At 38.4% G+C, this 22,716-nt stretch overlaps 2 pseudogenes; both read left to right on the forward strand.

The window, feature by feature from the left end:
• The first annotated feature begins 15,775 nt into the window (after positions 1 to 15,775).
• LOC144319941 (large ribosomal subunit protein eL13 pseudogene) lies at positions 15,776 to 16,467 on the forward strand (annotated as a pseudogene).
• Positions 16,468 to 17,523: 1,056 nt separating this feature from the next.
• LOC144319943 (hsc70-interacting protein-like) lies at positions 17,524 to 20,660 on the forward strand (annotated as a pseudogene).
• The last annotated feature ends 2,056 nt before the right edge of the window (positions 20,661 to 22,716 follow it).

Here is a 22,716-nt window from a genome sequence, read left to right on the forward strand (position 1 = left end):
GGTGACCTCTGTTCTTTATAAGTTCTCGAAGAAAAGTTCTCTAGCTCTGGGTGGTATTATGGCCCTGCATGATTACATATCAAATCCCCTTAGGAGAGGCAATCTTTGTATGCCAAAAAGATTCCCAGTTTCTAAATGATTGGCCCGTATATTTCAAGCTACATTGAAATCAGTAAAATTTCAAAGAAGCATCAATTACGGAGTTGGATCTGTCCTTGTGATCAGTATCAATAAAATTTAACTAAAGTTTACTTATTTTTTTGTGAATAATAATGATCTTTCAAATCAGAAATCTAATCAAAAGAAACCAACCAGAATATATCAGTTTCCTCTTTTAGATCTAATATCCTTGCTTCTATCAGTGATATGACAGGAATCTCCTACAAATGTGTTTTTAAAACATAAAAAATACAACACTAAACTGATTAGAAAGATACTGAGACTCTTGTACCAGAAATGAAGACTAAATCATTGGCAAAATACAAAATCTTTCAAAATGATACCAACTTAACTTTCTAATCTTTTCTCTACCATTCCTATTCATCTCCAAAATTTATACCTAAACCATAGCTACATAGACCTGTTGCAGTTTCTCTAATGTCTCATGGACTTTTTAACCTGTCTGTTTCTTGCACTTAAATGACTCACTTCCCTTCTCTGCATGAACAATTCCAAATCAGCCTTCAAAGTGCAGCTCAACTGCAACTCACAGAGCTGATTGCCTCTTTCTGCCTGTGCACAGTCGATCTATCAGAGCATCTGCCACATTGTGCTGGCCTCTGACCACATCACACAGAGTGATAAACTCTATTTTGCCTTTGTATTTGCAGCACTCAGAATGTCATTTAGGAGTCAGTGGACAATAAATAATATATTTTTTTCTGAATGAATCATTCAGGGCTGCTGTGTACATCTGTGTAGGTTATGCATGACACAATTCTAGGGGCCACAATTCAGATAGATTATGATGTGAACCAGAGTCCTGCAGTTGTGAAGTACATATTATGACAACAACATGTGGCAGACTCAGTCATTCAAGATAAAAGTCTTCTACTCCCTCATGCTAAATGTTAATGTTTTGTGCTACTCAGACCCTCTTCTACCAGTTTCCAAATCCTGATAAATCAGGATAAGCTTGGTTTTGTTGTAGTAACAAACAGTTCCAAAATCTCATTTATTTGACACAACAAAAGTGACTCACAGTACGTGTCCAGTACAGGTTGGCAGAAAAATTCTGCCCAATATTGTCTTTCAGAGAACCAGACTGGCAGAGATTACATCTTGACACATGGTCATGATCAATGAGACTAAAATCACAATGTGGCAGATCATGTACTGGCTCTTCTTGCTTCTGTTTAGATGTGGCACATGTCACTTCCAATCCATCTCAGTGGCCAAGAAAATCATGTAGCCATATCTACTTTCAAAGAGGTCAAAGAAAATGCAATTCTACCACATGCTCTAAAGAAAGAGAAAATATTCATAAATAGGTGCATCTCCTATTTCTACTCCATTTGCCTGGTTTAACTCCTTCCTATCTTGACCTTGGACTATTATAATCACCTACATAGCCTCCCTCATTTCTTTTTCTTTCTTCCATCTTGCCTTCAACCCTTCTCCCCATCAATGACAGATTAATTTTAAAATACAACTCCTTCTTACTTCTTTCAAGAAGAGATTTTTTTAATTTAAAAATGTTTAGTGATTCCCCCACTGATTGTCAAATTAGGCCCCAATTTATATATCTAATCCCTTATCTTTCATTCATTCCACAAACAATTTTTGAGTTCTTAATGGCAATCGGATACTACATGGGACACTGAGAGAACAAAAAAAGATAGTTCTTGGACTTAACAGAGCTTCAGCCAGACATAAAGAGAAAATGAAGACATTTCAGAGTAATGCTATAGTGGCATAATTCAGTGGTAATATCAAGAAGAAAATAACTTTGGAGTTCAATAAAGCCATCTCTTGAGAAGGCGATGCTTAAGATGGTTCTTGGATTTTGAATACATGTTTTAGAGGCAAATATAGTTGGGGATGGGTGAATTGGGGAAGGGTGAAGGCAGAGGGAAGAACCTGGATAAAGAGGCATGAAAATTTGGTATGTTGTCAGAAATGTAAATAGTTCTGTAGACTAGAAGAGAAGGAGCTCGTTTGGTGGGATGGGAGTGGTCCTGAGGAGTAGGAAGTATACTTGGAAAGAGACTGAAGTCAGGTGAGAAATGGAGAAGGCTTAAAGGTGGTTTTAAGAAGTGTGTCATTTGTCCCTTGGGATAAGTAGAATAATTGAATAGTTTTAAGCAGGAAATGATGTGATCTGCTTTGCACTTAAGGTTCACCCTGGTGGTAGTATGAATACAGAAGTGGAAGTCAGGGACAATCTATTTTGGGGTGACTTTTACTGAGTATGGTGCTTAAATTTATGTGTCAACTTTCCCAGGCCATGAGATGCCCAGATTTGGTCAAACATTTCTGGGTGTTTCTGTGAACGTGTTTTGGATGAAGTTAATGTTTACATTAATAGAATTTGAGTAAAGCAGATGAGCTCATTCAGTCAGTTGAAGACCTGAATAGAATAAAAAGACTGGTCTCCTCTGAGTAAGGGAGACTTCTCCAGCAGACTACATCTTCAACATTCATCTGCGAACATCAGTTTTTCCTGATTCTAAAGCAGATTGCCTCAGACTCAACTGGAACATTGGCTCTCCTGGGTCTCTAGCCTGCCAGCCCACCCTGCAGACACAGAGAATCTCAAGCAGACTCTTCATTGAGCTCAGATCCCTACTGAGAACTCAATCTCACAACCTTGAGATCATTACCTGTGCCAAAACTGAGAGTTGGATGCCCAATGGACTGAGCCATTGGTGTCCTCAAAGTAACACTGGTAAATTCTTAACATTTACCAAGTCAAGAAAAAATCAGCTGACTTGCCCAAGGCACCAAAATTTAAAGTAGAGGATGTGTGTGTTGAATTCACATTTGCTGGTGCAGTTTCTGATACTATTATAAATATGTTAAATATTATATATAAATAATATTATATTTCCATTACTCCAAAACTGAGGAGAACCTTGACTTCAGTCCAAGGACTTCACATTTGAATTATAATTTTCAGTTCTCCGGAAATAGCTCAGTACTTTTCAGGATGATCATAATGCAGATGCTGACCAGTGATTTATTAACAATGAAGGTGGACATAATCTGATGGGATTAATCAGGTGAGGGTCAAGTTGCCCCAAAAGTAATTTCCATAAACTACACAGAGAACCTAATTATGTAAATCACTCCAGAGATCCCCAACTGACCTTCTTGACAATAACTAACCAACAGTAATGAGTGGAAAGAAAAAATATTGAAAACGGGATCATTTTCTCAGGCAAATCCAAAATTGACTACAATGCCTCTTGAATTTGAGTGCTGTAGTTGCTGACTGGGGGCTACTAGTGCTGATTGAAACTTTCTGAGTGGGACATATAGATTCACTGGGAAGTAAACTAGAAAGATAACTGTTTTCTGTTTCTGTTTGACCTAGCTTTATATTTATTAAAACTTGAAATGTTTCTTAAAGTGATGGTAAACAAACTTCTTCAATTGGCAAGGAAAAAAAAAAAAAACACTCTGTATTTTCTAATCAAGGAGGATTAAAAGGCTGTGAAACTATATCCAATGCACAAATGTTGTAATTACGATAAATATTTGTCCTTTCTGTTTTCACTACAAACTCAAAAATCCTAGAGTCTGTGTTTGGCACATGCAGGAGATTACAGCCATCTGCTGAGAGACAAAGCTGTCAATTATAAAACAATCTGGTTTTCCATTTCATTCCCTTTCCAGGTTAAATGTAGCCCAGCTGAGGTAGGATCTTTCTATTATTACTATTAAAACTGAGAAGTTCTTGATACCCTCTGCCCTGTGACCATATTCTCAGGATCCCCAGAAATGTACAAATCTCTGAGCTTAGAGTTTCAAACTCAAGATCAGTATATCTTGTACAGGCCATTTAATAAGGTGAACCACACTAAGGGAAGACTGAACTTTTTATCTAACTTGAATACAAAATGATGGTTTCATTCAATTAAAATGTACTTTAGCCTGAGGAGAGAAATTATGGCAAACAGAAATAGCAAAATGGAGATAGAACTGTTGTCTGTCAGCTGGACTGGTGTACATTTAAAAAGGAGGCTTTGAAGTTAAAAAAATAATAATAAAGCAATGAAACATGGAGGGCCCCTGGCTGGCTCAGTCAGAAGAACATGCGACTCTTGACCTTGGGGTCATGAGTTTCAACCCTGCATTGGGTATAGAGATCAATTTAAAAAATAAACTTCAGAAAAAAAATCACAATGAGGGACATCAGAATGGCTTAGTCAGTTAATCCTCTGACTCTTGGTTTCTCAATTCAGGTCATGATCTCATGGGTCCTGAGATTGAGGCTCATGTTAGGCTCTGTGCTCAGCAGGGAGTCTGCTCCAGATTCTCTCCCTGCCCTCTTCCTACTTATGCTCTCTCTCAGTCTAAAATAAATAAATCTTTAAAAAAACACATACAATGAAACATGCAAAGCAGAGTGGCCAATTTAATAATTTAGGATTCAGCTACATTGAGGAGAGACAGTTCAAAACCATAGAGGAGACATTTTAACACAAGAGGCAGTGGCCCTAAAATTGTGTCCATTAAAGACCTAATGGAAATGTTTTGTTTTGGCCAGATTCCATATAAGAAAATTCACTCTGCTTTCTTGAAATTTTCCTGCAATTTTACTGGAAACAGTTATCTTGTGTTTTGTTTTAGACAGTTAAATTACCTTTTAACAGACTTTTCAGAAACCCTTCTATTCCTCAGCAGCAGTGGAGGAAGAATTGCCTTTTTAAACAGACACTTGATAGTAGAGAATAAACATTTCCCATCTAGATCTGGGTGTGGGTCCAGCCTGAGGACACTTCCAAGGGGCCATTGAGAGCCTAGATTAAGGCTCTGTTTACATGCTAATCATAGTGTTTTTTGGAAGAGTTCTTCCTCAACGCCTTAGTGACCAGAGGGAAGTAAAAATGAGTTTGAATTTTCCCAAGTGCATGGTTCCTCCCCTCTGTTCAATTTAACAACCATAGTTTCATTTCATAACAATGACCCAATCTTCGCTCAATAATTTTACATACTGACTCTTAAATTAAATCAAGGCAAAATTTAAAAAAAAGACTATGTTTATAACCGAAGAGCCTAATGAAATATAATTCATAAAACCTGTTAATGCTTCTCAGTTAAATATAAAAATACTTACTTAAAAGGATTCAGTTTAAAGCAAATTGGATAACAATTAGGGCATCTGGCTCTAGCCTGTAGAAGCAAAATCGGCCTCCTGGTTCAGGGAGAAGGTTAAGTTGGATTTCAAAGTTACCTTCTACTTTCCAGCTGGCTCTGTCCTCCCATCTGGTGACTGCTTATCCTAGCAGCATCCTCAATGTCAGCATTTCATTTTCTCTTCTCTGTGCCTCTCATATTCAGCCATCAACAGTGTGTCCTGAGTCTCATTCTGTCAACTGGATTAAATGTTAACTCCATGGTAAAGAACAGTGGACTAACTTTACTGTCTACTGCAGCTGTTCTGAGCTATCAGTGTCATTATTGGAACACAATCAACTCTGAGGTTTATTATAATTAATTTAACACCTATGCACAGACTCCTCTACTTGACTTTCAGCTTCAGGCTCATATAGACATAAATAAAATTTCACCATAAAATTGTCAACTTTTTTTCCTCGACAAATGGCAATATCAGGGAGACAGATAGGCGTTGAAGGGAGATCAAGATATGCCACCCCAAAATATGCCATTTTGACGTAAGGATTACTTGGAGTTAAAGGCAACTGAGAGCTAATAGATGCAGAAAGAGTTCTCTGTCCTCCCCATTATATGCCTAAAAGCAGAACATAAATTTCCCTTTGTGAAGGTGACCCCATCTTACCCAGAAGAGAAGGGTGACTGTCACCTGGGATAAAAAGCCAACACAAAGGTGAGCTTGTACAAACAAACCTTATGAAAATAACTCATCTCCCATCAGCTGCCTGGTATATTTCTAGTCCCTTCCCTATAATCTATTGTCCCTTTGAAGCTCCAACTTTCCTTCCTTTGTTAAAATGATATATAAGCCTCCAAGTCTAACCACATTTTTGACTGTCATTGTTTTAAATATTTAATTTATTTATTTAATATTATATTATTTAAAGAGAGAGTGTGTGCATCAGTGGGTGGGGAGGGCAGGGAGAGAGGGAGAGAGAGAGTATCTCTCAGTAGAATCTTCCCTGCTGAGTGTGGAACCTGATGCAGAGCTTGACCTATGACCCTGAGATCACAACCTGAGCTCAAAATCAAGAGTCAGATGCTTAACTGACTGAGCCACCCAGGTTCCCCTTGACTGTCACTTTTCTATGAACTTCTGTGCATGTAACTATTAACAAAAGTTCTGTGCTTTTTCTCCTCTTGATCTGTTTTATTAAATTCACAAACCCCCTAGACTGAATGTAAGAGATATAAGAGATAGAGGAAGAGATTTTTCCTTTCTAACAGTGTACAAAAGTTAATTTTCAACACTGTGTGCATAAGTCAATATAGGAGAAGGACAGGAGTATGTCTGAAACTATAAATCTTACATATAGTAAAGTTACAGCTGATGGGAATTTTTCTGGGGACAGTGGGTATTGATTCATACTCAAAACAATCTGCACATCCTCAAGGTCAATGGCAAGAAGGAAAATGAAGATACTCAATGGAGCTTATGAAGTTTATTAGTGACAAATGTGGCATCCAGTGCTTGTTAACCTATAATACCTATTTTCCTCCTTTTTACTCGTAATTTGAATTTCTTATTCATAATGAATTTATTTATACCCCTACTTCCTTATCAGCTCTTATTTCATTCAGGATAGCAGTCATGAATGGTCCAAGACAATTAAAAGAACCTACCATCTTATACCTCCTTACAACTAGAGGATTATGTGGACCAGTTGTGGCTGGTGAGAGGAGATCTCAAATGGGGAGATTTTAGGAATGATGTTGTTTTCCTGTCAAAAGGGACAAACTCAGCCTGTATGAACCTTTTTTCTGTTTTTTCTTCTCTTTTCCTCTTCTTGCTAGAATACAGATGCAATGTCTGAGGTATAACAGCCATCTTACAATCATGAAGTTAAGACACAAGCTAAGAATGGCAGACCAGGAGGTTGAAGGAGCCTAGTTTTTAATGACTTCCCAAAACAACTGCCCCAATTTTGGACTGCCCACCTCTGGAGTTCTGGTCATGTGAGAAAAATCTGTTTAAGCCATATTTGAGGTTGCTGTTGCATGAAGCCATACAAATTCTAAGTGACGCAAACTGCTCCGACAGATTTTAATATTGATAAAAAGTGGTCATTTGAGTGGGGAATGCTCGAAAGGATTTATTTTAAAACTTTGAGGACTAGCTCAGACTTCTCTACAGGGAAGTATATTTGTTGAGCAAGTTAAATTTCTCTCTGCAACTATAGATTTATAGAAAAAGGGTTGAATAAAAGGACTTACAGTTTGGCCATTCCCTTTCTTTGCCAAGGAACTAGCATTTGTAAATTATTTCTCCTTATGTAAATTAAAAAGCACTCAATATTCCTACAACAGTGTCTCCTTCCCTCACTTGTCCACTGAAGCTCCAGAATAGTGATAGAACAGTGGAATTCTAGTACTCCTGAAATTAGACACAATCCTGTACACACCTGGGAGTTTGTTCTCTGTGAGAATCTCCTTTGCTGTATTTGTCCAGGGAACTATTTAAAAGCTGCTGGAATAATACATGTAGCTATGATTAATTGTCTAAATTAACACACTGATCTTAATGATCCTTTCTGAAAATCCAAAGTCTTAACCCAACAGAATCCTATACGAGAATGAAAAGATAGGTATTTGGAAAATTGGGCCCTGCCAGCATTCTTCAAAATTGGTTTTACCTCCATGGGTAAGTCTCTTCTAGAACATGAATGCTAGATGGAGGAAAGTTGGCAGAAAAGCTAAAAGGAGAGAAGAAAGAAGTGGCCTCCATCAAAGTACTTTGCCTATGGCTCTCAGTAGTTCTGTTTGCACAACTATCACTCCTTGGGGTTCCTTCCACCAGATAAAGATTCCATCATTAAGTTTGTGATTTGCAAAATTCCCTTGCTGCTTCACTCTCACTGGAAGGGACTAAATGAATCAATCAGCATCACTTTCCCGAGGCTCTGTTTGCAATCAAAAGGGCCAAAGGTTTTCTTGTTTATAATTAGTGAAACATCCTGCTAGAACTAGATCCACATGAAGGCTTGCCAGCATCACACATCCTCATCCCACCATCCAACTCGTAAAGAATACGCACTCTTTGTATTGTGGAGAGTGGTGCTCAGCAGCTGCTTAATAGCACAGCAACTGCACACAGGACTAAAAAGCAAATACCAGATTTGATTGAACCCATAGGGAAAATTTCAGGTGGCATAATGTAATTACCTGAGTTAGGATATTGAGGTTAAATAACACCTATGCTCTCTTATCTAAAAGTATCTAGGATCTTTACCAGCCATAAATGACTTGGATCTTAGTTTTATAACCCGGTAGTAGAAAGGAGGCAATTCTCCAGCAGCACAGCACTCTCTTGTTGGAAACCCTGTTTCTCATCCGGCACCACCTGTGTGTCCCCTTGGCTGCCCCCCAGCACAAGGCACTGATGCAGCCAAACCCACTGAGCCTGTGAGAGTGGCCAGAAACACAGCAGAAGGTGTTGGCTTCCTGGCCTCTTGTTGAGGCCATCTGGACTCTCTAACACACCTGTTTGGGAGAGTTTCCTAGCTTGGTTTACAAATGTAAATGCAGCTCAAAATGTTCTGGTCCAGTGCTGACTGATCATTTGTCTTTACTTTTTGGGATGTTAATTATGCAACAAGATCACTTCTGTGCCCATTTTTCTCCTCCGTTATAAACTTTAGATGGCAGAAATGTGCTTCTCGGTATTTTTTTTTTTTTAATGGAATGAACAGATGTAAAAGTGTTTTCAATTCCTTAATAAAGGTGACATTAGGCCAGATTTGATATTACACTAAGTCCCACATAACATTTAAAAATGAGTTTTTTCAACCATAAAATTACTAATTGATCTGTCTTGTAAAAAGATAAAGGGAATGAATGCCTATTTGAGTTTCATTTCTGTCAGGCTCCCAATTCCTTATTTTATGTAGCACAAAATGAATTTTAATGAGGCAGCCTCCAAATTTCAAAATATGCCATTACCCTTCTGAAGTAATTGGCATATTTGACTGCCTCTTCCTTTCTTAGAGTCTGTCTGACTTTCTAATCTTAAAGTCAATGTTCCATTCAACATGTTCTTCTGCATGCCATCTGAAAGAAGTAAATTAAAACAAGAGGAGGGACTATACCAGAAAGAATTCATTCATTGAGCTACTCAACAAATATTTATGGAATTCCTGCTGTAGGTCAGGCACTGTTCCAGGCGCTGCAGAGAGAGTGGGGCATAAGTGAAAGTTCCTGCTTTCATGAAGTTTCTATGTTAGTGGAATGAAACAGTATAATAGACACAGAAATATATAATATTTAGATGATACGTACCATGAAGGAAAAAAATGAATGTTAATGTGTAGAAAGGGACAAGATGGAGAGTCTGTATATGCTGTTTTTTTACAGAGGGGAATCCAGATGAGTGTCTTTAGGAAAATGGCATTAGAGCAGAGACCTAAAGTAAAATTGAAGTAAAAATGTGAGCGATTTCGGTGATGAGAATCAGCAGAGTAGCCATCCTTCTTCCTCCCATCTTCTTGCCTACTTATATACATATAAAACACTTCTTGTTGCTTCATCTAATCTGAGAGGCTACAGAGGGGATAAGGAGAAAGGCAATTTTGATTAACTACCTGTGCCATAGTTCCATTTTGTGAATCTGTAGGACAACCCTCTGGTCTGATAATCTGATCCTCTTTTTACAGCTAGGGAAGCAAAAGCTCAGGGACATCAGGTAGCTTGGTGTATAAATGTTCAAATTATTTATTGTTGCATTAGAAACTCCTAAATTTTATGGCTTAACATTACAATAATTCTTTCCATTGCTCATGAATATGCAATTTGAGCAAGACTCAAAAGGAAAGGCTTGTGTTCGCCCCATGTGGCATCATTGGGGAGCACAATTTAGGGTTAGAGATCCATATCCAAGATGGCTCATTCCCATGGCTGGCAAGTTGGTGCTATTTATCTAATGATAGATAGCTGAGTCTGAGGGCCTGCAGGCCTCCTTTTCTCTCCGTGCAGACTGGGCTTCCTCAAAGCATGGTGACTGGGTTCCTAGAACAATGCTCTAAGAGAAAGCACAAGATAGAAAAACACGGCATTATGATGATGTAGTCTTGGAAGTCCCATATGCCTAGGTCTGCCTCTTACTAGAGTTGGGTCTTCAGCAAACTGATATCAACCTAAACCCCAGAGTTTGCTCGAGTTGCTCGAGTTTGTATCCTAGCTCTCCTACTTGCTTGTTGATGAAACTAGGAGATGTATTCAAATCTTTCTTTGCCTCAGTTTTATTAAATGTAAAACATCAGGATTTAAAGAAGATCCAGAGAACTTATTCATGTATCTAATGAGATCACTAATTTCTACCCCTGTAATACTACCAGCTCAGCCCTATTGTTGTGTTTTGTTTTTTAATGAATTCCAAGAAGAAAGGTAAAATTAGAATTAATGGCTATTGGGGCACCTGGGTGGCTCAGTTGGTTAAGCATCTGACTCTTGATCTCAGATCAACTCTTGATCTCAGGGTTGTGAGTTCAAGCCCCATGTTGGTGCTCCATCCATGCTGAGCATGGAACCTAATTAAAAGATAAAAATTAAAAAAAAAAAAATTAATGGCCTACCTTCTCCAAAAAGACTGCCATACATTTTTGTCTCCACAAGACATACATTTTGTCCAAGATTTATATGATGTTCTTTACAAGAACTCCTATTCCCCTGTGTTTCTATATAATCCTAAATCTAATTCAAACTCTCATCTCCTACCATGACTACCACCTCTGCCACAACAAAGCACCAAACTCTTCTACTTTTCCCTTTGTAATTCATGGTCATCATCAGAAAACAAAACAAAAACAAAAACAAACAAACAAACAAAAACTATTTCCTAAGCAATCTCCTCCCCTTCTTTCTCTAAAGGAAAATAGTTTCCTAAAGCTGTTTCCTGTGACAGCTATTTGTTTTGTTTTGTTTTTTACCACTATCACTCTATGTAAGAGGTGTGTGGTAGGATAATTGTCTTCCTTGTTCTTTCTTACTGTGTCTAAATCATTTATTCTCTCACCATTCCAAAATACAATGTTGTTTGAAGCAAATGCCATAAACTAACCTGCCTACCATCCCTTCATAACATAATCACTCATCAATACCATGCTTTTTTCCTTACCCTTTACTCTCAGCACTTGCCCCATTCAATAGGGTGTCCTTTACTACCATACCTGTCACTATGTTATTGGGTTTCACCATACATACAGAAAATCCATCTACTATCCTGGCTTCTAACAATAAATTCTCCTCCCTTCTCCCAATAATTTTATCTTTTATTCCATTTCTTCTACCCACTCTTACAGTCATATTTTGTATCCGATCTCTTTTCAGCTTATTTCTTTTAGTACGGGTTCCAATAATTCTCCAGTTCATTAAGAATTTTAATCCTCTTTACTCAAAACTCCTCTCTTCCTATTTCTTCCTTCCCTACCTTGCTAGGTAGGATTCTACAGTCCATTACTAATGACTGCTCCTTTGCATATTTTTTTCAACAATTTGACCTTTGCTACCTATGCATGAGTTTTTATTGCTGCCACAACAAATCAGTACAAATATAGTGGATTGAATCAACATTTGTTTATTTATCTCACAATTCTATAGGTCAGAGTCTTGTGGGCTCTTACCTGGAGGCTCTGAGGAATCATCCACTTCTAAGCTCATTTAGGTTGTTGGCCAAAACCAGTTCCATGCAGATGTAGGACTGAGGTCCCATTTCTTTCTTGGCTGTTCGCTGGGAGCTACCCTTAGCCCCTAGAGGACACTTTCTGGTCCTTGCATGTGGACCACTACATTTCAAAGACAGTAAGTTTTGTAGAATCCTTCTCATACTTTTAATTTCTATGATCTCTTTTTCTGCCTCTCTGCTTTTAATGGCTCATGTGATTATATTGGGCCCACCTGGATAATGCAAGATAACCTCTTTATCTTAAACTCAGCTGATAATAATCTTACATCTCCAAAGTCCCTTTATGGTAGGACCTAGGGTAGTGTCTGATGGAATAATCAGAGGATGGGATCTTAGAGAGATGTCTTTAAAATTTTGCCTACCACCATCCATATGATTTTTATATGACAGACTCTAACTCTGCTTAAACCTGGCTCTCGATCCCTTTGTAGCTGCTCCATAGCATCTCAGTGTGGCTAAAGAAAAACATTCGGTGTTCTAACAGGAACATTCTGAATTTGTGATGGCAAACTTCAAGTAGGACTCAGCACAGCCCAACAATCATTCTGTATTTCCCTAGGATGTATCAGCATACAGAAAGTGTTTAAAATATTGAGACTAATGAGGTCAATTATAGGGAGAATGTTGATAGAAAACAGAAGGGAGGGGATCCCTGGGTGGCTCAGCGGTTTGGCGCCGGCCTTTGGCCCAGGGTGCGATCCTGGAGACACGTGATTGAGTCCCACGTCGGGCTCCCTGCGTGGAGCCTGCTTCTCCCTCTGCCTGTGTCTCTGCCTCTCTCTCTCTCTCTCTCTCTCTCTATCATGAATAAATAAATTAAAAAAATCTTAAAAAAAAAAAAAAAAAAACAGAAGGGAGCTGATGACTGAGCCCCAAGGAAGTCCAATGTTTAGAGGTTAGGAAAAAGGAGAATCAAGCAAAAGACACTGAAAAAAAATAGCCACAAGTTCAAGTACAAGAAAACCCAGGAGAATATAGTGATCTAGAAGATAAATAAAAAGGTGTCTTAAGAACAGGGAATTCATCAACTGTGTCAGATGCTGCCAAGAATTGGGAATTGTTCATTGGGTTTGGCATAGTGGAGATCCATGGTGACCTTGAGAAGTGGAACATCAGTAAATGGCAGGAGCAAAGCCTGACTGGGATGAGTTGAGGAGAAAAATAGCCATTGGGGAAGTAAAGGTAGCAAGAATAGACAAATTTCTAAGGAATTTTGCTGTAAAGATAAGCACAGAAATGGGGCGATGCTGCAGGATTTCATAGGATTTAAGAGCAGAGAAAGATTGTTGGGGAAGCAGCAAGGGGCATTTGTATTGACTACTAGTTAGTTGGTGTGAAAACCCAAAAGAAGCCACTTAGAAAATTTTAATTTCCTCTTTTCACTGTTAATATTTTCAAATTACTGAACATTGAATGCATGGATGCTTCCTTAGGTCTGCATTAACAGACTGGTTCTAGCGCAGCATAGGGTAAGGAGGCTATAATACATTAAATTATAACTGGGAGCCATATATCTTTGCTACAACAAAGTCCAGGGATGATTTTTTTTTTTTTTTTTTTTTTAGTGGAAGATATTTCTGCCTTTTTGTATGGTAATATTAGCAATGTAGTAAAGAAAGAAAAATGATGCAGAGGAGAAAGTATAATTGCAATTGAAAAGTCAGAACAGGCAGGAGGGGATGAGATTGAGTACATTCTGGGAGGTTTATATTAAATTAAAGCAAAGAATGAGGTGTACCTGAGTGGCTCAGTCAATTAAGCATCTTCCTTCAGCTCAGGTCAGGAACCCAGGGTCCTGGGATTGAGCTCAACATCCAGCTCCCTGCTTAGTGGAAAGTCTACTCCTCCCTCTCGCTCTGCCCTTCACCTTATTCATGCTCAAGTCTGCCCTCTCTCTGTCTTTCTCTCTCTCTCTCTCTCAAATAAATAAATAAAATCTTAAAAAAGCAAAGCAAGGAGTTAAATAGGAGCAGGAGAGCTGAGTATATGCATAAAAATGCAACAGATAGCTAGATTTCATAATGGGAGATATTGCAGTTTTCTTCTGGTTGCTTTGAGTCTTCCTCCCAGTGAAATAAGAATTGAAGTCATTATTTGGATGTAGAATATGAATAGAGTTCTGAGGATCAGAAAAACATGTGAAATGCCATCTGCGGCAGCCCAGTCAGGTTTCACTCCTACCATTTACTGATATTCTCAAGGTCACCATGGACCTCCACTCTGCCAAACCCAATGAACAATTCCCAATTCTTGGCAGCATCTGACACAGTTGATGAATTCCCTGTTCCTAAGACATCTTTTTTTATTTATCTTCTAAATCACTATATTCTCCTGGGTTTTCTTGTACTAGAACTTGTGGCTATTCTTTTTCAGTGTCTTTTGCTTGATTCTCCTTTTTCCTAACCTCTAAACATTGGACTTCCTCAGGACTCAGTCATCAGCTCCCTTCTGTTCTCTATCAACATTCTCTGAGCTCATTAGTCCCAGTGTTTTAAACATCTTCTATATGCTGATGGCTCCCAATTTTAGATTTCTAGTTCTGACATATCCCTTGAGCATTAAACTCATTTACCAATTGCTTATTCAACATCTCTACGTGGTTGTCTAATAAGGTTCTCAAAATTAGCATGTCTAACATAAAACTCATGCTTTTCTCCATTTCCTTTCTCACTTCCCCACCACAATTCACTTCTCTGTTTCATCTTCATCAATGTTATAATTCACCTACCTGCTCAGATCAAAAATATATTAGTTAGGGTTATTCACTAAGTAAAACCAATAAGATATGTAAACATATAGGAAAAGAGATGTATTTTACACTTTTTTTTTTTTTATGAGAGAGAGAGAGAGAGAGGCAGAGACACAGGCAGAGGGACAAGCAGGCTCCATGCTGAGAGCTGAACGTGGGACTTGATCCCGGGACTCCAGGATCACACCCTGGGCCAAAGGCAGGTGCTAAACCACTGAGCCACTCAGAGATCCCCAAGAGATGGATTGTAAAGAATTATTAGCTTAGGCAATTGTGAGGACTGGCAAGCCTAAAATCTGTAGGAAAGGCCAATTGACTAGAGACTCAGGGAGGGGTTAATGTTGCAACTTAAATCCAAATGCAGTCAAAAGACAGAATTCCTTCTTCTCTGGGGGATCATAATCTTTGCACTTAAGGCCTTTAACTGATTAGAGCATACCTATCCACATTATGAAGGGTAATCTGCTTTATTCAGAGTCTACTGATTTAAATGTTAATCACATTAATCATGTTAATGTTAATCTAAATTAAATTAAATGTTAACTTAAAAGGTATCTTCACTGCAACATCTAGCCAAGCTGACATAAAATTAACCATCACAGTCCACCCCTTGTCAACTTGACATCCTATGCATCTTCTTAAACCCCCCAAATAAAGGCCACAATAAGGTCATAATTCTAACATGATACAGATATCCTGTGTACAATCAAGGCACACTCGTATTTTCTCTAGAAAAAGATGCAAAATTCTTTGGTGATATTCACTTTTCTTCTTGATATCTTATAATTAAATACTATGATGTGAAGTGAATATATCTTATGTTATAGGTAAAGAGAGAAAAGGGAATAAACTCAAAGATAGATATATATATATATATATATATATATATATATATATATATATATACATGTATCATATCATCTTGGTGACAATGCAGAAATTGTGTCCAATAATCCTCAAAAAGTCATTATTTTCAGTTCTCCCTCAGAGGAAGCCCATAGGCAGCAGCCATGTCACCCAGTGGAAATGGCATAAGTCCTGAAGCCCCACTTCCACAGGACTGGCAGGGGCACACTGCCATGTGGTTCAACCAGCTGGTGCCAAGAGATCTGCAGACACAAGGCCCAGCAAGCCAAAACATGTTGCATCACCCCACACCCGGCATGTAGACCTACCCAGTCCATTGTAAAGTGTCCCACAGTAAGGTATCACACCAAAGTACAAGCTGGAAGGGGCTTCAGCTTGGAAGAGTTGAGGGTGTCTGTCATCTACAAGAAGGCAGCACAGGTCATTGGGATCTCAATGGATCAAAAAAGTAGAATAAGTCTATGAAATCCCTGCAGTCCAACATGCAGTAGTTAAAGGAGTACTGCTCCAAGTTCATCGTCTTTCCCAGGAAGCCCTTGGCCCCCAAAGAGGAAGACAACTCTGCTGAGGAACTCAAATTATCTACCCAGCTAACAAGACTGGTCATGCCCATAGGGAATGTCTATGAGAAGGAAAGAACCAGAGTCATTACAAAGGAGAAGAACTTTAAGGTCTTAGCATGGACAGTCCCAAAGCCTGGCTCTTTGGCATCCAGATAAAAAGGGCCAAGAAAGCTACAGAATAGGATGTTGAAAGGAAAAAAAAAAAAGTGCCATTGGCAACTTGTAAAAAAAGTCATTATTTTCTTTTTCTCAATGCGCAGTCACCTTGGTAAAAGGCCATGTATTCCTTTGGAATAGACTGGGAGAAAGAAGAGTAGTATACATTTTTGGCAGTAGTGGGATCCTTCCTAAAGGGGAACTGGCTTCCCTTTCACTCAGTTCAAGGGCTCTTGTGCCTTACACTGGCTCAAGTTCAGATAATTAATTAATTAGTTAATTTGTCAATTATCTCTGCTTTTATGATTCAAATTCGACTTTTCTTTCTTTGACCTAGAACTCTTTGTTTATACAAATAAAGTAATAATTTAGTAGACTTACCATGTATTTTACTCCTAAAATATCATGATCAACTAGCCAATGCTGTAGCTCTCTGCACATCATACTGTTCTGATTGCTGCTTTTATTATGCTGTCCATTATAGTGACCATGCCCAGCTTGCCTTTGGTGATTAAATAGCACCACTTGGCCTTTGCCATTTTGGGATTACTTTCATTGCATTTAGGTTTGCCAATTCAGTTCCATTTACATTTAGGTTTTCCAATTCAGTGACAGCTGTTCCCACTATAATTTCTGACCTACAGAGGAAAATAATCACAGAGCTCTTCAAGAATGTTGGGCCTCCCCTCACAAGCTTACTGCTTATAGTCATATTGAAAAGTATGTCCTCTGTACCCTCCTAGGGTGGATGAGTAGATCTTAAGTAATAAGTTTATTCTAACATTCAAATCTCCCTAAGCTTCTGAATGTCTTCATCTATAGTCGATCAAGGAAGTTTTAGCATTTCAGTTTGTTTAGTGTAGGCCACTTGTTGGTTTGTATTTCAGGTAGCCAACCATCCAACCAGTTAGAGCTCTTTCTAATCCCCGAAACTGCAACATTAAATCCAGCTCTCTGCTTAGTGGACTCATATCAATAAATTCTGCTGATCCAATTTTATGGTCCTTCCACCACTATGCCACACCTTTAATATTGACTCCAACCCATATTTCCTGGATTTCTGTTTATATAAAATTGGAAAAATCATGTAGCTCTTGTGGAGTGTACTACATCTCTTTATGGGTCACATTTTGCACATCATCAATAGGGGCCTACAGGAACGTTAGTCCGTGATGGATCTAGAAACAGAGTGGTGGGGAATGATTCTGGAGAGAATGAGCAGTGTCTTGCAAGGCAACTACCTCAGGAGAGGCCATTATAATTTCTTCAGGCACAGCAAGGTTAATCTCCTCAGATGAGGATGGAGTGGCTGCATCTACTGGCAAAGAAGACTCATGGGAGTTAAAGGATTGAGTGTCCCCAGCTTTATCAGGATCTTCCCATATGTCCTCATTCCAATTTTCAGGATCTCATTCCTTCCCAATTTATGCCCTCACTTTAATAGCAGACACCCTGTGAGGTTGAAAATTCAATTTGCATTGTAATTCAACACTTGCAGGATGAGACTCTAAGTTTGGTTTCAGCAATCTCAGCTCTTTGACTACAGGTGATAAGGGTTTCTTTCAGGACAGACAGAAACTTTCAGATCCTTTATGCAGCACATGAGCTGGGAATTTGATTCCTAAGCTCACCCTTCTATTTTCCTCACTTGGTCCAGTATAATTAGGAGCAACTAGCCAATTTCATACTCATTATTTTGATAAAAATGTTCTAAAATATTAAATGCATGGTCACTCAGAAACTTGCCTCATAAGTATTTAATCAGGAGTATTTGATGGTGATACTTTGTGAATATTGTCATATCACACCACAGACTATCCATGTTCTCTTCACCAACGGAAGTAGCCATTAGTGCCTTTGAAAAAAGATTAGAGAAGCAACTCCAAATATTGGACACCATGGTCTAGCCAAGTTGACACATTATATTAAGATTATGAAAACCTACAAGTCATCCTTGGTATCTTTCACTCCTACCACATTAAGCCATCACCTCCACTTTCAGAGTATATCCTGACTTTTATCACTTACCACATTCAATATTATTGCCATCCTGGTCCAGGCCATCATCTCTCACGTACACTCTTGAAATAGTCTTTTTTTGCTTTCTTTGCTTTCACTCTGCCTCCTATCCCACTGGCCCCCTAACCTCTGAGCCCATTATTTATGCAGCAACCAAAATGGTTTATTTAAGACATAAATTTAATCATTTCACTCACTAGTCCCAAAACTCTAGTGGCCCCATCCAACTGAAAATAAAACTCAAACTCCATACTGTTGTTTACAACTCTATGTAGCCTGACTCTGCCTCTCTCTTTCTTTGATTTTATTTCCATATTCACTGGCATTTTTGCAAACTCCCTAATGCCCAATTGAAGGTATTTTTGTTCTTTTTGCCTAGAAACCTGTCCCAGTGCTCTTGTGGCTCTATTCAGATCATTGCTCAGAAGTCATCTCTTCAAAGTCCTTTCAGGATCACTCTTCTTAAATTAACTGCATTATACACTATTCTCTTACTCTGATTAGCATTTCTTCATTACCCTTATCACCATATAGCCTATCATATATGTATTTTTTTTAATGTCTGCCTTCCCAACTAGAATAAAATCTCCAAGAGGACAGGGGCTTGCATGCCTTATGTCCTGCCAAATCCCAAGACCCTAGAACTACATATAATGTGCAGTAATGCACAATCATATTTGTCTAATAAATGGATGGTATTTATAGCAGTACCCTAAGGTTAGTACTCATAAGATCATCTAGATGGTTACATTTGATAATTGACAAAGACTGCCAATTATCTTCTAATGTCAATTCTTCCTTCCTTCTTTCCTTAATGGAATCTACAATTTTTGTTTAGTCACATGGCCTCCTAGAATAAAGACTTCATTTCTGTCCCTTCCACATGGTCATGTTCAGCTAGTACTCATGCCTGGAATCAGGCTGCAACCTCTATTTTTCCTGCCACTTCTCATTGCTTCTAGACCATGGACCCCCACAGGTGAGTAAGCTTTGGACTTGGGTGAAAATGTGTAAGCAGGATCTGAGTGTTCTGCACACCAAGGAAATGTGCTTTCTGTGGGAGTGGAGAGCAGTGGGTAAAATACCGCCTGCCACTCATAAAAATAAATCAGAAGACAATATCAAGGAAAAACAGATAGTAAGAAGGTAGAGGAAAACATGATGACAGATGAACCATCAAGTGAGAAAAGTGGTCTAGAAATGACAATGAAAGTGTGATTGAACCAGACACTGATGCCTCTCAAGAAATGGGAGATGAAAATGTGGAGATAAACGAGGAAATGATGGATAAGGCAAATGAAAAAAAAAAAAAAAGTAGCTGCCATTGATGCCCTAAATGATGGGGAACTACAGAAAGCCATTGACTTGTTCACAGGTGCAATCAAGCTAAATCCTTGCTTGGCCATTCTGTATGCGAAGAGAGCCATTATCTTCATCAAATTACAAAAGCCAAAAGCTGCCATCTGAGACTGACAGAGCTATAGAAATAAATCCTGATTCGGGATCCCTGGGTGGCGCAGGGGTTTGGCGCCTGCCTTTGGCCCAGGGCGCGATCCTGGAGACCTGGAATCGAATCCCATATCGGGCTCCCGGTGCATGGAGCCTGCTTGTGTCTCTGCCTCTCTCTCTTTCTCTCTGTGTGACTATCATAAATAAATTAAAAAAAAAAAAAAAGAAAGAAATCCTGATTCAGCTCAGCCTTTTGAGTGGCAAGGGAAAGCACACAGACTTCTAGGCCATTGGGAAGAAGCAGCACATGATCTTACCCATGCTTGTAAACCGGATTATGATGAAGATGCTTGTGCTTGCTGAAAGAAGTTCAACCAAGGGCCCTGAAAAGTGCTGAACATGGGAAAATTATGAGCAAAAACGTGAAAAACAAGAGATTTAAAAAAAAAAAAAAAAGAGTAGAAAGGGTTAAGAAGGCTTGGGAAGAACATGTGATAGCCTAGAGGGAGGAAGAAGCCTGAAGACAATTGGGAGCTCAGGATGGCTCTTTCCCAGGCGGCTTTCCTGGGGGAATGCCTAGCAATTTTCCTGAAGGAATGCCTAGAATGGGAGGGAGGATGCCTGGAATGGCATGTTTTCCTGTGCTCAATGAAATTCTTAATGATCCAGGGGTTCTTACACCCATGCAGGGTCTAGAAGTTATGGTGGCCTTCCAGCATGTGGCTTAGAAGCCAGCAAATAGGTCAAAATATAAAAAGTTATGAATCTCATTAGTAAACTGTCAGCCAAATGTCCTTCAAATAAAGCCCTTGCCGAAGGAAAAGCAGCTTTGATCACCTAACGGACATCACAATAACACAAACAAGTGTACCTCTGACCTCATGGAAAAAGCTAGAGTACTGTGAAGATAATCCCTACCTCTCTGCCCCACGTGCAACTGAAACATTTTACAGTAGTTTGCTATTAGGGTTTTTATTTAGATAATGTTTTCCTAGTAGGAATTACAAACTTTAAACACTTTTTAACCTTAAAAATATCTAAAGACAATTTAAAAGAGTGTGTTAATTCCTTTTTTAAAAATTATTATATTTTTGCTAATCATTTCAGTCTTTTTCCCTTTGGATTCATTGCTCAAAGAAGATACTTCAGTATGGAAGATTTATTGCTTCTTTTCAGTGAAATAAAGGTGTATTGAGCAGGAGGCAAATATAACATTTAAATACATAAAGTTTGAGTTGAATATATGGTTTCTGAGGCATTTTGACTTGTCTTTTTAAATGTTTTATTTTTTAAACATGATTTATTTCCATTGAGAAATAAATATATATAAAACCATTGAGATTATCAATATTGCAGTAGGACCTGGATAGGTAGTGCAAGTACTTGGCAGGGCAGCAGCAATCTTACTACTTTTATATAGCATATACCCTTGTGCAGATACATTTAAATCTTGCACTGTGGTGAAGGGATGATCTTCATAATGCTACAGTAGAGTTGAATCACTTAGCTGTGTTGCCTGATATAGAAAATAAATGTTTTTTTTTTCCATACACATAAAAAAGAGTCAATTTTTCACCATGCCTTTCAGTTAAGAATGATCATGTGACTAGTTCCTGCTGGTACGGCATAAGCAATGTTCCACATGAAATTTCTGAGAAGATATCTTAAAAGAAGTGAGTGGAGAGGAGGAGTTTGCCTCTCTTCTGTTTCTTTACTGACAGCAATTCAGATATAATGGATCTCCAGAAGCTGTAACATCTATCTTGAAGCATGAGATGACCTTCAGAATTGGGATTGACAATGGAGGATCACAAGATACAAAGAGCCTGGAGTTTTGCAATCAAGAGTGACATATTATGTCCAGACCTACTGCCTCTGAACTTCTTGAATATGAGGAAAAAGTAAACTACTTTCATTTTTAACTAATTGCCATTGTGAGCTTTTCTGTTTCTTGCAACCATATCTACTCCTAACAATTTTAACATGTAAATTGACCAAGACAAAATTTGGACCATAATAAACCCTCAATAAATATTATCTTTTACTTGGTACTATCATCATTGCTCTAATTTGTTTCTGTTTCTGTATGTCCTTGTTAGCACTGTTGTTGTTGTTGAATACTATGTACTATACCAAATTTTAGGGATATGGACAGGAATAAGATAGAACTTTGAGTTAAAGGTCATTGTGGTTTGGGGAAGGTAGAAGGGTAGAAATAAAATTACAATACAACATGAAATGTGCTTTAATGTTTTAATCAAAACATGCTATGGGAACGCAAAGGACAGCATAAGCCTTCTAGGAGGAGTAGAAGCAGATTCATTGCAGAAGACATAAATCTTGAAACAAGATGTAAATATGTGTAATGAACTATCATGAGGAGAGGGCAGAGAGAAAAGCAAGAGGAATGACTGCATATGGGCTTTCCTATTTGGTGAGCAGAAGTAATGTGGATCTTACAAAAAGAGGGAGAGAGAGAGAAAGACTTAAATCAAGACTAGCAAAATAAATCATAATGACAATATCTTACGTTGAACCCATTGAAGGATAAAGGTGGGGGAAGGAGGTGAGAGGAAAGAATATATAAACATATAAAATTAGAAAGGTATTCTGAGGGAAAGATAGCTAAGTAAGGTTCTTAAGGCAATAATTTTTAAAGTAGTTTCTAAAAATTACACTTTAAGTACTCCCTAGTCTATTCCTTATATTGACAAGCAATAAGGAGCTTAGGATAGTATTCATCTGACTTTCATTTTTCAGGGAAATTTCTGTATAAATTTCAAAATCCTCACCCTACATTTACTGTATGTTTTTTAGTGCAAGTCAGGGTAAGGGAAGGGGCACTAGGATAGTAAAACAAGGATGGACAGTTTGGGATTTCCTCCTTAAGACATCTT

This window comes from Canis aureus, chromosome 9 (genome assembly GCF_053574225.1).
Source record: "Canis aureus isolate CA01 chromosome 9, VMU_Caureus_v.1.0, whole genome shotgun sequence".
NCBI classification, from domain to species: Eukaryota; Metazoa; Chordata; class Mammalia; order Carnivora; family Canidae; genus Canis; species Canis aureus.